Source organism: Glossina fuscipes, unplaced genomic scaffold, assembly GCF_014805625.2.
Source record: "Glossina fuscipes isolate IAEA_lab_2018 unplaced genomic scaffold, Yale_Gfus_2 3, whole genome shotgun sequence".
Taxonomy (NCBI): domain Eukaryota; kingdom Metazoa; phylum Arthropoda; class Insecta; order Diptera; family Glossinidae; genus Glossina; species Glossina fuscipes.
The window spans coordinates 5143347-5161316 of record NW_023998417.1 but is presented as its reverse complement, the minus strand read 5'-3'; the positions used below and the strand labels follow the sequence as shown (position 1 = coordinate 5161316).

The 17970-nt window shown below is 30.2% G+C and overlaps 1 long non-coding RNA gene across 1 annotated transcript in view; it reads right to left on the bottom strand.

Annotated features, from left to right (window-relative positions):
- The window catches only part of LOC119634864, a 95945-nt gene that overhangs the window by 47542 nt on the left and 30433 nt on the right, over nucleotides 1–17970 (bottom strand). Inside the window, exon 2 of the long non-coding RNA XR_005246986.1 lies at nucleotides 10193–10250. This is a non-coding gene — a long non-coding RNA (uncharacterized LOC119634864). The remainder of the gene's footprint in view (nucleotides 1–10192; nucleotides 10251–17970) is intronic.

Genomic DNA, 17970 nt, shown 5'->3' with positions numbered 1-17970 from the left:
ATGATGCGGTTGCTGGTTGAAACATTAATAAATTGCTAAGATTTCATTTCAATTTGATTCGTTAAGAAAATAAATCGTTTTCAATTACATTTTATAAATTAATTTTTATTCTTTTTATATGGATTCTATTAACATAACATTCTTTCTTTTCGATATTAGGGTGAAAAACGTGAAAGAAATCTTTTTACATTTTTAAATCAATAGTAAGTATATATGTAGCTGCAAGTAAATCCACCTTTGTTGTAAACGGATGGATGGACATTGTGTAATTCCTACAAGACAAATACTAGCAGCTGCAATGCTATCTATGCATGCAGCCAAGTAAAGGCAAATAATTGAATTGAATAGTTGAGGACGGACAAACAAAAAGTCAAATAATCTCCCGAACAGATATTCATATCGACGTACATATATCTATGATGTGTTAGTACGTGTAAAAGACTAAATGTTCGTATGCGAATTTGAGTGAATGACATATTGACATTTTGAAACGCTGCTGAGTTTTCTAACACACCTACGACAATTATAAATGTGCTTGCAAGCATAAGCGTACACGGAACAACTATCATTCCTTGGTTGTTGGTCATTTGATTGAACTCAGTGTGTGTGTGTGTGTGCGCTTATGCAATTTTTGACACGTGTGATCTGACAATCATACTGCTGTGGCACATCAAACAGAATAGAATAATTCAATTTCATCACCCAATTACACGGAAAATAACAATAACATAAGTCAGCTCAAAGAAACGCTTTTTGCTGCTCGTTCTTAGATGACTTGTCTAAATCTTTAAGTCACAAATTGGGATTTAATGTGTCAAATCCATCTAAATGCGGCCCTGTGCAGCAATTTCGTAATGTATTTTATTAAATACATACATACATACATACATACTTACATACATACATATATACACACCTATCCCCCGTACGAGTTTACCATCATGCCGCAATTTACAAAATATAACCAAAATAACAAAACCAAGAGCTGCGAGAATAGCGAGAGAATAAGAAATTTGTGTGCCATGTAAAGAAGCTAATCAACTAAAAATTTAAGTTTCTATTAGAACTGCAATCGTTATTTTAGCTGAAGTGGAACTGTAGACAACTATAGACATATGTTGAGGTCAAACAATAAAACCTAATAAACCAATTACTAATATAGCATAAATTATCCCTAATGAACCAAAAGTTTTTTTTTTCCCTGACTCTTGACTTTATAATATGAACAATTATACCAAAACCAGGTAGAATTAAAATATAAACTTTCAGGATGACCAAAAAATCAAAGAATTGGATCACCTCCTCCTCTTGCAGATTCAAAAAATGGTGTATTTAAATTTCGATCTGTTAATAATATAGTAATAGCTCCAGCTAACACAGGTAGTGATAAAAGTAGTAATAATGCGGTAATTACTACTCTGATCACACAAATAAAGGCAATCGATCAAAAGAAATTCCAGTAGCTCGTATATTAATTACAGTGGTAATAAAATTTTCTGCTCCTAAAATGGAAACCTGTATTTATACGCTGGTTTTAAAGGTAACCTTTAGAGGTTAATGATAGCTTGTATGATCGCCCCGCCTTCTATCCACCATTCTTAAACTATACTTAATTGCATAAATTTTTTTTACAACATCTTCCTCAACCACTAACTGACCTGTTTCCTCGGTCAGTCGAATGGCTAGCCTCCTACTAGCCACAGTACTCTGCATAACCTATGTCCACTATTACTCGACAAGTCGAGATATTCTTTTAGTAATCGACTAAATACTCTGTCCGAAATTTTTACTAATTTTTCTTAATATACTACATTCTGGGCCCGAAAAGGCTCCACTCAATCGATCGCAACACTCCGCTACATAAATGACACGATTCAGTTTGTCAACGACATAACGCCAGCCGCGCTATAAGCGGCAATATATGAAGACATTTTGACAGACGATGCCGAGATGGCCAAGCGCACCTGTGAAATATTTACTATGATCACAAAGTTAGTGAACATCTTTCATCGGAGGTCCACAACGAACCAAAATTAGGGGGAGTTCAAAGGCGAACCACACGAAAATGAATTCTTTAAGTTAGCGGGCAGTCACCGCACAAATTTGTTTGGCTATTTTAAAAGAATCATTCGATAAAAATTTTATTTAATTTTAATTTTTATTTACTATTCTAGTATTATTGTTGTTGTTATTACACGTCTAAAATTTATAAACTTTTATTCATACAATTATGCCTTGATAAGGATTCATTTTCAGATACCTAACGCCCGCTATTATTCCCTATTAGAAGACCTAACTTTTTTTAAAACATTACATTGAACATTACATATATATATATATATATATATATTTTAAAATTATACTCATTATAAGGGGAGAATGAAAAACTATACCATAAACTATTATAATCTTTATGGACATTTCGTTTGCCAATTGACAACTTCCCAAATGTCACAATCATATTATCCCTGCTCAAAAAGTGGCAAAAGTTATTAAATTGAAAAGTTAAAGATATTGATTTTACACTCGAATCAAATCTCCGGATATATCTAAAATTATATTCTGATAAGTAAATTCCTTCAGCAGGTTGCGGCACAATATTTTAAAACGGGTGCATTTATGCTTCCTCATTTTATGTATTCATCTTAAGCAGGGGATGGATGCTGCTTAATATTTGCTCATGACAAAAACTTTTCTTTTGTTGTAAAATTTAAGTAATTTTTATTACAATCTTGCATGGCGGCAAACAAGGAAAAACAAGAGCAAAATAATAAGAATAAAAGAAGAAGCATGTACATATTTTACTGCGGGTTCGCGTGGGCAAACATTCCTCTACACAAAACAAAAGCAAAATAAAATTAAAAATTATACCTTCATCGTTCTGTAATAGATAGATATATAAACAACAAAAGATTAACAAAACCTTTTTATTATATACGCATAAAAGAAATATAATAGCAATAATATAAGCGAAAAAGATGATGATGCTCGCTCTCTCTCTCTCTCTCTCTCTCTCTCTCTCTCTCTCTGTCTTCCCCGTCAACATTTTTGAAATATTATCATATTTACAAAAAAATCTTTACAATTTCAAATATTGAGAAAGTTAAAGAATTGAATTAAAAAATAATAAGAAAAATATTAAAATTGTATTAAACTTTAGATGAAAATTAAAAAACTTATTATTAACATTTATTACATATTTTTTTTTTTTTTACTTAAGAACGCATACAAACATTTAGTATGTACGAAGTAAGAGAAAATCGTTGTTTTTTTTATTTTTGATTTGCTTATATAAGAGAGAACTTTTAGGAATACATAGTTGACTTCTTAAATCACTCTAAACGAGAAATTTTTGCGTTCATAACGACCGGAATGGAATTTTAATTATAACATAGTTAGCATCCGCATTAATTCAGAAGATATAAGTCTTGATAATATTTCATATCAAATCTGCGAGTGTGGTTGCATTTATAATCATCTAACAAAAACAAAACAAGATCATAATGAGTTTATATTTGTAAACAATACAAATAATTCTACAACATATATACCATCAATTCAATTACTGAATCATTTAATATATATGTAATTACGATAATTTCTGAATTAAGGGACGCGTTCACATAATTTTTCATAAAATGTAAGCGGATCAGTGGGTGGTATACGAATTTGAAATATTTACTTGAACTAATTGATGGAATCGCTCTTTCCTCGAGCATTTTCCATTTCAGAATTTGATCAGTCTATAATAATACCGCTACACAGAAAACCATCAAATCGATTTCAAATAATACCCAGCAAACATTTCACGAATCCCGCGCAATAATTGAAAATTGACTACTTTTCTTGACAGCGCTGGAAACGAGCGCTGAAATTTCTAGAAATTTCAAACACAATCAAAAAGCAAATCAAACCAAAGCCTGTCTACCGCTAACTATTTAAATTTTTTTTTTTCCCGATTTAAAATAATTGAAAATTAGATTTTTTTTTTAGTGGAAAAAAATAGTAACAAGAAAACAAACGCAGCAGAAATTAAATATCTCGCTTTTGCAAAATAAAAAAAAAAAAAATTTGGGATTTATAAACCATTGTAGTAGGATAATTAATATGCAAATATTTTATGGCTGATCGTATTATAATACGTGCATAAGTAAAACGGAAAACATCGCCCACGCCCATCCAATATTGAACAACATCGATATTATAGGATAACAAAATCATTATTTTAAATCTATATCATATACGATATATAATTTTTGGATCAATCGAATGCTGTCAAATCTAATCTGTCTTGCGTTGACGTTCAGAGCAACCTATTAAACGATTCGACGATCTGATATATGAGTAAAAACAAAATGCAAGAATCTGAAATTTTTACAATAAGAATTATCGTATATTTAATCCTTTTTCGAGTACTTGTATGCCTCGACCAAAACATTTTAAAATTTTTACATAAAGCTCCTATGCGGATGTTAATAATGATAGTATCTTGTTTTTCTTTTCTTTTTTTTTCTTTTTTTTTTTTTTTTGTAAAATTATCAAAAGTTTTTAATAAACACAAAAGTTGAGAAAAAAAAAAATGCAACTAAGCAGAACGTATGGCAAAAATTTGCTTTAAGCTGATAATAATATTCGTTTATTATAAAGAAAGAGACAAGCAATAAAATGAAAATAAAAAAATCATTTGAAGCCTGATTGTAATAAATTTTGATTTTCTCGTTTCGCATTCTATATTCAAAAATAAATCACTGCAAAGATTATCAGAAATCCGCCAAAATAATAATAAAAAGAAGAAAAGGAATAAAAAAGAAAAATAAAAAAAACTCGGCTTAACAAGTTGCTAACAAGTTTTACATTTGCACACACAACTCGTGCGCACGTTTGAATGTGTAATCGCTTATACCGGTAGATCTTGATAAAATTATGTGAGTGCACACGTACATGCATGTAAAGATATACACACACATAGATATAGAATCAATATTTTACAATAAAATTCATTTACAATCGTTGAACAAAGCTTTGAATATTTTTTTTTTCTTTTTTTTTTTTTTTGATATTTTTCTTTTATTTTTTATTTTTTTTTTTTACTTTTTAGTTATTGTTTCCTATTTTTCCTTTTTACGCTGAATACAAAATGATATTGTGCTGCGCTTAAAAGCTCACACTTGTGCATACATGTGTGTGGATACGTACACCAAAAATGTTACAAATGATTGAGATAAAACAAAACAGAAAATTGTACTGTAACATTCATGTCCATGCATTGTAATTAAAATGTATTGAACTATCCACCCTACCCCCCGCCCTTCACCCACTCTTTGCGAAACAAACTCTTTCTCTAGCTCTTAGATGTTTTTTTATATGAATTTCTCTGAGAGTTTATATATTCGTTGGTAGTTAAATATTATTGAATGTAAATGCATAAGTATGAGTGCTGTTGTTTAAAGCGATGTGGGCACAGGCATACACATATATATATATATATATATATACATATATTTTTGTGTATGCAAGCGCTTGATGATGATAAATGCTATACAAAGTCATCGTATGGTTAGTTGCTTGTAATTGTATATAAATATGTTTATATGCTTGTATAAAGGATATTCTTATATATATATATATGTATGTTTAATTGCATAAAACTGAATACCTGTAAGAGTTCATCTCTATTGTGTTTCCCCTTATAAAGAATTACACTAAACGGATTTTTATGCAAAATCCAACTGAACTGGTATCTAGTAGTATACCAGATATGTAGGAACATCCGTTTGTTTGTTTGTTTACTTGTTCGTTTGTATGAGCTTTAGTGCAAAATTGCAGAATAATTGTAAAATGAAACAAATGAAATGGATTTATATTTATGTACATACATTTATATACATATATATACATATATATATATACATGTATATGTATGTATTAAACATACAATCTTTAAATTCATACCATAATCATAGACGGCATTACTTTCAATTTCTATTAAATAACGTAAATGTTTTTCATATTTACAGTTTTTAATCTTCTTTTTGAAAAATTATATGGTATTTCCAATGTAACGATAATGCATACGATAGGAGTAAAGGTATATATGTCTGGATTTATATATACATATATATGGACGGATTTACATACATATATATATATATATATTTTATACGCTAGCCCACTAAAATCGCTTAATAAAGTTTTAGAACTCAACCAACAATAATCAGAAAAACAACAACAAAAACATCATTAACAATAACAATAACAGTGAATCGCTGTTAGTCAAGTGGAAGGATCTATGTATATACATATATCTATGAGGGAAATATGCGTTTACGTTACATATGAAATATATTGTAAAACATAAACTAACTTATCCATCCGTTCATACCCAAAGAGATTTATGTTATTTCCGCTCAATTGCTTTCTAACTTTATAACAATATTTTTACTATTTTACCATTTCATTTTTTTTTTCTTTTTAATATAAACTAAATCTAAATATTCAATGAACCTCAAGAAGCGCTGTTCACAAAATTTCCGTGGGGTTTTTATCAAAATAATAATCAAAAAAAATAAATAAATAAATAAAAAAAAACAGGAGGTATCGAAGTCATTTAAGCAATTTTTTTTTTTAGGTATTTATTAATTAATCGGTCAACAATCGTAACATAACAGAGCAAGTCAAGGCCTTCCAATTATGGGCTTCATCGGCTATGTTCTAAACGACTTGGGAATTAAAAAAGCAAAACCTTTAACGAACTTCGAAAGATATGTGATATTTACACAAAACAAATATAACCCCGAATTGGTCGTGAGCTATCGACAAGGTCTTGCTTTCTATTATTAGCTTAAGTTCGACAATAACTTTTTTTTGCAGCAAAACCCCAATAAAACCAATTTTACTTGAATACTTGAATATAATATCTGCACGTTTTTTAATTGTTTCAAAATTTTTTTAAATAATTAATTTTAACGACTTTTAGTAAACATAATATAAAAGTTATTAACTATGAAGCTATAGTTTTGCTGTTGCTTGCCTAAACCGACATACGAGAACAATAGTTGCTACTACTTCTTTCAATTTCTATCATATTGCAAATCATTTTATAGTTGATTTCTTTTTAATTCCCCTACTTTGTAACTACAACACATATATGCGCTTCTACATATTAACCGCATTGGTAGCATAGATACGATGGAGTATTTTACGTTGGTAAATTTCATGTACATGTATAGTTGCAATTTCCGACCATAAAGACATAAGTAGAAAATCACATCACATCACATCACATCGCCTCATCAATATGCAATATCCAAAAACTCGGTTTATTCAAACCGATGTTAAGCAATTATTTTTCTTTCCATAAAAGCAATGACAAATGTGTATGGTTTTCCTCCTATAGTTTTATAAAAGAGCAAGTCTTTCAAACCAAAAAAAAAAACAAAACAAAAAAAAAAAGATGAAAAAAGGTCTCTCCTCTCTACAAACATAAATGGACAAAAAATGTTAAATTATGATCTTCAGGACAAAGAGGCATACATAACGGCAAAGAAGCATTTGTATGCAAGCACACACATATATGTATAACCAGAAATTCAAAATAGATGTACGACGTTTATATAAAACACATGTGTGCTTGTGTGTGCGCGTAAATTCTCAACTCTACTGATCTGTGTAACAATTTTCTGGATTTTTACACATTTATAACCAGAAGGCATGCTAAACTAAATGCTACTGGTTGATGGTAGGGACAATAGCAATCGTCAGGGACTTGTACGAAATACGTATGTGAAAAAAAATATGAAAGGAATATATATATATATATATATGTACGCAGCATATAAAAAAGAAATGAAGCAATGATGATGTCCTTGCACAATTTATTGATAAACGTTTGCAATTGATGAAGAGATGAAGAGTCAAGATTAACAACTTCTTTTTTTTTTTTCTTTTCATTTTCCATAGTCTCTAAAATGGAAATGGTAACTAAAAAAGGGGGAGAGAGAGGGGGAAAGAGAGAGAGAGAGAGAGAGAGAGAGAGAGAGAGAGAGAGATAAAAAGATAAAACAATTATATATATATATATATATATATATATATATAAGACGTCACAATGAAATTGTAAATACGCATGAAGAATTTGTCAATAAATAATGTAATGGATAACGCATCAGGATATATATATATATATATATATATATGTGTGTGTGTATAGTTGAGCAAATGGAGTGCATAACATATGATTTATATGAAACGAAACAATAAATGTTAATTCATTTGAAATTCTAGACTTAAAATGACTATAAAACCAAAAAGGCTCGGGATGATATCTTTTTATGATTTATTTAGAAAATGCATTTGGAATTAACAAGAAAATCAAATTGAAAAATATTTGAAAAATTTATTTCAATTTTTTTTTGTCACAAATCCCACAATAGGTTTGAAAAATAAACAAAATTAAAAGGACTTTTTACAAAAAGAAAAGCAAATATATATACATATATAAAATATATATATTCGAATATATTCGTTCGTACGCATTGAGCACACACTACTTGTATTACATATTTCGTAGTTGAAAAATATATTCAATCATACATAACTCGTAAGCTCGAAGGAATAAAGATAAACCGATGTTATATGTAAATGGATGCATTATTCCCTTATTCAGGCAACTTGCTTTTGAATTCTAAATACTTGTGTGGGTCAATTGATATGATTTTTGTGTCTCACTCACTCACTCTCACTCTCTCTCTCTCTCTCTCTCTCTCTCCTAACTACTACAACGAACTAAACTGACAACATTTTCAAATAAAATTAGGGTTAAATTCATTTAAATTGTAAATAAATTTGCTTTTATAAGGGTTTCCATCATCAATGCCTGTTTTTGTTTGTTCTTTCTTTGAAATTTTACAAATTTTTTCATTTAAGTTTCTAAATTAATAAAAATAAAGAAAAAGTCAATCATCATAGGGGGAAAATATCAATGATTTCTTCACAATACCTGAATGGTTAAGAGACTTTTATTTTTAAAAATTGGTAAAACTAAAATTTGAACTTTTTAACGCTTTAATAAAATTAAGGAAAAAAACCAAGGTTGACTATAGTTAAAAAATAAGCAAAAAAAAAAACAAGATCTAGAACTGGTATGAACCTTGAATAATAAGACTTGTTTTGATGTCTTCACTAATCATGGAAATACAATCTTATTCGTAGTTCTAGTTGCTTACGTAAGTACGACGGCAGCAATCCTGACAGGAATCTGTTGTCGATTACGGCATGTATGACAAGTGAGTGAGTGAGCTTATGCCAACTGCTACAGGACTGTGCGAGAGTTTTTAATGGAGTAATACCTAACACATAGCCTCAGTTATATTTTTTACACAAAACAGACGGACATCTTTGAATCCAAAATATTTAAGATAACGCATTCACATACACTTGGCGCAAACAAACGCAGAAACATTATAAACATTTTATAGGGCATATTTTACTACTAGCCACCCCATTTTTTTTTTTTACTTTCTCCTTCTCTTAAGGTATGCTACATATTCCGTTATAATCAACCATTTCTTATCTGAAAGACTATATCCGACTGTGCAGTAGTGAGTATAGTGTTGTATATAGAAATCATTGCAAGATAAATTCATGCTGAACCTTTATGGAATTTTTGAAATTGAAAGGCAGTCATTTTAAAAAACTATTTTAAAGGTCATTTATGGAAACCAACTATCGACGAACTCGCCATCAAATCCTGCCGTCCTAAAGTGCGACACAATCTAAAAATTCTTTGAAAATTGGCATCCGTCATTGCACTATCAATCGAACATCTCCAATTAATAGTGAAATTTTTCTTTCAATGTAATTTAAATGTTTTTACCAGGCTTCGTATACATATATATTAGCGGCTATTAGCTTATTAATTGTCTTGAATGATATTCCGGATTTCTTTATAACAAATTATATATTAAATGTATATTAACAGTTATAATTTTCAAATTTTTTGTCTGCAGAGTAGTGGATGATATTCCGGATTTCTTTATAACAAATTTTATATTAAATGTATATTAACAGTTATAACTTTAGAATTTTTTTTTTTGCAGTGTAGTGGATGATAATGAGGATATTTTTTATAATAAATTTTCTATTTTCATGTTTTTCGTTTACTCTCTTAAAAGGAAAAAATTAGCGGACTCACCAACATGACAGGATATGCTGCGTTGCTGTCCCTCTCTTGGATTTCCTTCTCTGCATTTCTGTAAATAAGAAAAAAAAAGAGTTATTTTAAAAGTTTACTTTATTTTAATTATTCTATGAAGAAAATAACGAGTACAAGTCCTCCATCGGCTTTAATTTTGAAGGTTAAAAACGTCATATGTGTTTTGTTTTTGTCCGACGCATCTCTCAATAGTAAATGTTATTAATAAATGAATGAAATGGATATAGAAAAAGTGTTTCAATACTGAAATATTTTCTCTCAAACAGTCTAACCGAAGGTAAATTCTACTCTAGAGAAGTGTGTTTAAATTAGTTGATGACACCAGACAACCGTCCGCAAGGCAGAATTTGTATAACAATAAATTGAAAGAATTCAACGAGGTAGCGGATATGACAGAAAAGAACGGAGAGAATGGGTTCGGATGAACGGGAAAGTGACCAATTCAATTATTATTATTATTCAATTATTTGATAGGAATTTCGTAATTTTTTTTGAAATAAATCAAAAATTGCGACCTATAGGTCGAACACAAAAAAAAGGGCAACGGACAGACGGAGAGACACGCTCACATCGTTTCAGAAATTAATTTACTAAATTATTCTGAGTCGATCGGTATAGTGAAAGGTAGATTTCGAATCTCTCTGGGTGTTACATACGTCCGCACCAACTTAACACAGGATTGGATCTTAAGTAGTATGTACAGCACATGATATAATGACGGATTTCATACTACGCAGTTGCCACAGATACTATGCAGTTGCGCAGTTCGACGGCTGGGCAGAAAAAGATGTTGTATTCCAAATTTGGAATGGCCCAGAATATATATATAATTTATAGCGTTTTTAAAGCTTGCTTCTGCGCCTTATAGAGGTATTCAAAAACTAGTGGCATATTGATACACTATTATATTGGGTAGGCGTGGTCAATATTTCCCATTTTTTCGCAGGTACGACAGCGTCACCCATACCCAGTTTACGTGGTACTGCGTCCTTGTATCCGATTTAGCCCATTCTCAATACCTGCGTCCAATGTTTCTGCAAATTTGCAACCGATAACTTTGTTTTTGCGTTTAAGAGCATGTTTACAATAGACATTACCGAGACGGACACGCGGACATGTTTAAAATGATTCAGAATTTGATAATGATCAAAAATATATATGTACACATTATGGGAGCTCCGAAGCTTCCTTCTAGGCGTTGCAAACGTTTTGACAGGTGGAATATACCCCTTATCCTTTGGTGCGGGATATAAAACGATAATTAAGCGGGCATTCGAATATATTGATATTAAATAATGTAATGAATGTCACATCGTTCACATTATATTGCAAAAGCAGTGTAAAATAGAACAAAAGGACCAACGTATATTTTTAATAATAGCATTGAAAGTATTACCCAAACATTGAGAGACGTAAAAAAAAAAAAAATATATATATATATATGTATATATATATAGTATATTTTATGTAAAACCAGAATAATGCAACACCTATTTTAACTGTTGTAATAACAAAGAATGAATGACAAAAAATATTTGCATTGAGGAAAAACAAATAAAATTGCATAACAATAAACAAAAATTATATATACGCACGCTGGTCGTGGACGAATCATAACAAAGAAAGAATAATTAGCAAAAAAAAAAAAAAAGAAAAAAAAAAAGTAAATAAATAAAAATAGTAATAATAAATAATTGAATAATGTATTTGTAACCTACATGTAGCAAAGCAAAATAAAACTTATCACCACATCAGAGTTTTTTGTTCCGTCCAATATTATAATTGATACTGACACTGATAATTTACAACGATTAAAATTGTGTTGCGGCAGAAGGGCAGGCGTTAACTGTGTATGGGAATATTCATATATATATATATATATATGTATATATGTATGTGGTCTCATTGGCTGCATGGTTGTTGGGAATATAATTAAAAATTTTTGCTTACTTAAGGTAACTGAATATCATAATTTTTATATGTAAACACAAATTCCTGTATACTATCCTTTAGGAAGAGATACATACACGTTATGTAATGGAAGCTGCTACTCTGTGTTAAAAATTGCTTACACTTAGAGTTTTCTGCATAACCGATAGCGAAGAGTAAGTAGATCGACAAAAATATTAATATATGTAGTAGTACTCATGAATATATTAATCATTTACAGTCCCCGTAGCCATAGGTGTGAAAAGAGTTTTAATAATTAACTTTAAATATTTATTCAATTTTTAATTATCTCTCGGTGGTTGTAGGGAAACCGGAAAAAAATCGTTAATTAACAGAATGAAAAGTTCATATCAATTATCGTATGCGGTGGAAAAGCAGTGAAAACTACTTATTAGTTATTGTTTTATTTCATTATTAAAATATTCAAAATGAAGTAAAAGTGCGGAATGCAACAAGATATTCTCCAAACGCGCTACGACTAGTGGCAGTGGGAATAGATGGAAAAATGCAATTATTGTTAAAAGGTTTTTTTTTTTTTTTGCTTGATTTTATGAAAAATGTATGAATGAAATTTTTTTTATGGTTTATAAAAAATAATTTTATAATTAAATAAACAAATATATTGAAATATGTGTTGCGTTCAAAACTACGCATAAATTATATTTCTTTAGGCGTTAAAAAGAATAACAAATTGTTTTCTATCATCTTTGATGCTTTATTACTCTTTTAGAATATATGTAAAAATAATCAAAAAAAATTTTTCGCCGAGCGATCTTAAAAAACCTTGTCCGCGTCAACTGAATCAGTGCTGGAAAGTTGCCGGCCCAACATCTGTTGATTTGTAAGTCCTCTCTAATACATTGACAAGCATCTTAAAAATCACAATTGGAAAAAATAAGAAAAGCGATTTTTTAAAATCGCGAAAAAAAACTAAAAATTTTCGTTCTTTTGATGCGAACTTTTTACTATATCTTTAAAAACACATTCCGAAGAGAAACACGTACGTGTTTTTTGATAAATTTTAAATAATTTAAAGCCTTTTTATCCAATGAACGCGGCGTGTACCCTTTTTAATTCGCGTTAATTCGTTTCATGTCCTTCTCTAAGTATAGTGAGCAGTAGTAAAACGCATCGGGAAAAAGCTGGCATATCGCCTTAGAAGCATTTCAAAAATCTTTACTGAAAAAGGCGGCATTCACTTCATGTTGAAGAAAAAGCCTTCACTCCTTTCACACTATAGACGAACCCTGAAAAACTCCATTTTGACCCTGACCAAATGTATTCCTTTAGTGAGCAATGATCGCGATACCGTTAGTTTTTTAACGTAGTCTAATAGTTATCTGACTATAATCCTTTAAAGTTAGCCCTTATATAATCTACAAACAGTGCATTTTCTTACAAGCAAATCGTAAGATTTGCTTAATTTTTTATCTAGAATTTAGGCTTTAAACATTTCTTCCTGTCTCGCGAATATACCGTTCGAAAATTTCGGAATTATGTTAATTAATTATAATTAATTAGATGGGAAAAATTGTTTCAGTTTGCGCATATCATTGAACGAACACGAAATTGATTACAAAATATGTTAGCATTGACCGCAATTGTGTGTTCGCATAAACAATGTTAAATAAAAGCTTTTTTTACCGTTGAATCGTAAACTGTTATGCAAGAAGATGTTAATGTTAAAAAGAGAAACATTTGATATTTAAGAGAGAGTTTTTTTACAGTAAAAGCGTAACAGTTCCCCTGCTTGTTAACAAAAATTGTTATAAAAATTGGAGAAATTAGGAGCAATGAAAGCTTTTTCAGTTAGAATTCATGCTTTTTAACATTTTATGTAATCTATTGCAAAACTTTGAATGCCTTTTATAAAAATCTTATGTGAATACTTTTTCAAGGATATCTTAATCTTACGGGGTTTCAGTCTTAACCCAAGATGAATTCGTATTTTTTTACCTATCATCGAAAAATAAGGGCTATGTGTGTGTATTCATTTTGTTAAACCATCTTGTAACACGCGAAGATTCAGTGGTCTCATAAAGTATCAGCGTGAAATTATAAATTGATTTAGTCATTTCTGTCCGTTTTGTGTGTGTCTCGCTCGTATGGTCGCTTCCGTTGAAACATTGGAAGTTTTTGCCGTAAAAACGGGCCGTACACGAGTTACGATCCTTATATATCAAATAATTAAGTTTCTTCGATATCATGGAGTGAATATTCGACAATATTTTTATTATACCCCAAAACTAGCAAAGCCACAGTCCATATGATCGATGCCATTATAATGAAAAAAAAAAACTTTGTACCGATTGACGAAAGTTACTTACAAGAGGCAAATTATTCCGTCGAGTGCAAAAATACTTAGCATAGAAAAGAGAAAGTGTGGGCAATAAATAGTACAAGTTAAGGCTTAGTAGTAATAGCGACCCATAAAAAAATTAGGAAATTTTATGGAAAGTACAAGATATATGGGAAAAGAATGAAAGTAAATTTTAGAATAGTTAGTCAAATAAAAAAAAAATGTCATTCATTGCGTAGATTGACTTCTAGAATAATTTATTTGTGTAAATGATTTTCTAGCTTTATTTAATCTATTGTTTATTCTAAAAGAATTAGTTCGCTCGGAAAAGGACACAACGCAAAATGTCTTGTTTCCGGATCGATCTGGTGGTAAGACGAGTGTTTAGTTGCAGACAAAGGCAAATTGATGTAGGTTTTTGGGTGCTCCATAGATTCACAAGATTTGTCCTTCCATGTCCCTGAAGTAAATATTCACAGCTGTTGTAGACAGCAGGGGATTACCTTTTTATTACCATTTTTCATAAGAATTTCAATTCATTCGCATGTTAGCGTTTTTTTTTTTTACCGCAATCAAGTTGATTTCGAAAATTATCGAATTCGGTTCATCGATCCGATCGGAAGAGATTATGAATTGTATGCGGAAAATAAAGCCGCGTGACATTTACATGTAAATAAAATGCGATTTCAATTATCGCCTGTAAACGATTCTGGTTGGTGTTGATGTTGTTGTGTTGTTTCTTTTTACTAATAAGCGATATTCGCTTGAAAATTTAATCAAATGGAAATCGTTACGTATGCCTAAAGAATAGTAAATCTTAAGGTGCAAATGCATTCCATACATAATATGAATAATTGTAGCTTGGGGGCCTTTACCTTTCGGGTTGTTTATGTCTTTATAGAATCGCCCAGATGAACTACTTTTGCATGAAACATTGAAATGCTCAAATAAGGTAATAATTGCCTTAAATTTTAGACTGACAACAGCAGTATAGTCCGTAACAGTGTAGCGGCAACACTTTTCTCTTCACTTTTCCACTAGTTCTTGCAAATTTTAAGGGCTTTTTGTAAATGCAAGGGTGGCGCATTTAAATGATATATCCGCCAGAATTTGGTAATTATAATTTAGAGGCGTGAATGTAACTGAATTGCAGAAACACTTTTTCATGATAAAATGAATAAATTATTCAGGAATATTTCTTGTTGCGGTTAGATAAGTATTAGCAAAGTATCCTACCAATAGCAGATATAAAGCTGTTGAGATGCGCCTCTAAATGTTTTTCGAAGAAAGGATTTTTTGCCATGTTGCCCTAAATTTGTAAACAAACATCCATGTTGCAGTACAAAAACATGCAATATTAAGTAATGCAATTAGGGTAATAGCAGTCACACCAGATAAGACACCATAGCTAAGCGTAGGGTCTACTCTAAACTCTAAAGTATTTTGCCTAAAAGGTTTCTGAGTTTATTTTTGTCATAAAACATCAAAAACCTAGACTGGTTTCTCATGGAAAAGTAAATATTTAAATCAATCGACAACGACCGGGAGGAGACCATCCAAAGCGACTCAAAACGAGCCCAACACAATTGTAACTTGTAAACCATTGATCGGAATATCAGACCCATATGATTTCAGCAGACTTTTTCTGTGAAGGCATATAGGTCCGCAAATAGTGTTGCCCTAGATATATATTTGGCATCCGAGACTTATTCAATAATGTGTTAGTGGAAAAAAGTCACACCAGAGCAACGAATGATGAGAAAATTTCTTCATTCATTTTAATTGCTCTCTTCTCATCTTAAAACTTTTTCAAAGAGGAAACAAGATGATCTTATAAATCTAGTTGTCAACTGAACTTACGCAATTTTTGTTCCCTTAGAAAATCCATTGAATAGATTTTGTCACAAGTCTTTGTTTTAGTTTTCAATTTTAACTAAAATTCCAAAATGTTTAAACTTTACAATGGGAAGTATGTGTTTACCTTTGTGTTATCCAAGAAAAAAAAAAAAAATAAATAAAAAAAAAAAAGACTACAGCTTCTCTTCTCTTCATCTTTTGTTTGATTGTTACACAAGTACTTAGCCATTATATATAGAAAATAATAGATATTTGTTGTTGGTATGCAAGGGAATTACACAAAGACAAATGTGCAGGTATTTGACTTTGTAATAACTGAATTCTATTATAAACCAATACCCGTAATCCAAATTTCTAAAGAACACGACATTTCTACACAGCTATATAAATTGGGGAAAAAAAAAGAAGAGAAGTTTATCAATAGCAATAAAGGTGTATGAGTTTTATGTGTGCGTTTATTATTATTTAATGGTATTTGAAAAGAAGTAGAAAGGTAAACTTTATCTAATAGGATCACATATAATAGAAAAGCAAACTTTGATATACACTTACGCCGCCCCCCTCCATCCAAATCGTTTGTTCAAAATAAAAGCTTATGGTTTTTTCGGGTATGTTATTATATAGAGAGCATGAGTATAATGAACTAATTTTTTTTTTTTTCATTTCTTTGGCCTTTTTTCTACTCGCTGTCGAGAAAAGACACAAAATATTTCGCAGCATTTTCACGATGTATTGATAGCTTTAAAAAAGTAACAAAAAAAACATCAGGTAGCGTTATTATCTTATAAAGCAGATTTTTAAACCTGCTTTCATAGGAACATAGTAGTAGTAGCCTTAAACCATCTTAATAGAAATCATTTTCTTCTCATATTTAATAGATTCATTATACTAATATTTGCAGTCACTGTCTACATAGAGACGAATTCGTTACGCGTAGCTTGTTTACTAACTTCAGTGACTGACTGTGATTAACTTGTGTGAAATGCGACGTAAACTCGAAAAGTGAAATCAGATTTTGATTACGATAAGGGACAGGGGAACAGGCGGGGTGTATATGTTTATATTGTTCAGTTATTAAATCATTGTTGCCTGTTAGAATTATGGAAAAAGTATTTCTAGATGAAGTCGAGATACTTAAACTTTTTCAAAATTCTCTTAATACTTGAAATTCATTTGTATTTAACGAGCTTAATAATAGTAATAAAACGAATGATTTTTCTGCAAAAAAAAAAAAAAAAAAAAAAAAAAAAAAAAAAATGGAACATCGTGTCGAAAATATTTCACAAAATTTCAACATTAATCAGTTTTTCTATCTTTTATATATGCGTATATATATATATATATGTATATATATATATATATATATATAAAATCAGACAATTTTACTAACGCTAATGCTGTTGTTGAAAGATTATTTTCTTTCCCATAAGATTCGTTAAAATTTAAAAACTTTTTTTTCTCAATATAATACAAATAAGAAAACAAACATACACACAACATCGAAAAGTTACTACGTTCGGTAAAGCACATTTTCCGATAGTTGTAAGTAGTAAGTACAGCATAACATTTGAGCATGGAATAAGAAAAACTGAAACAAAGTAAGCAACAAGCTTAAACCATGTTCACATACATAGAAAAGAAAACTATAATG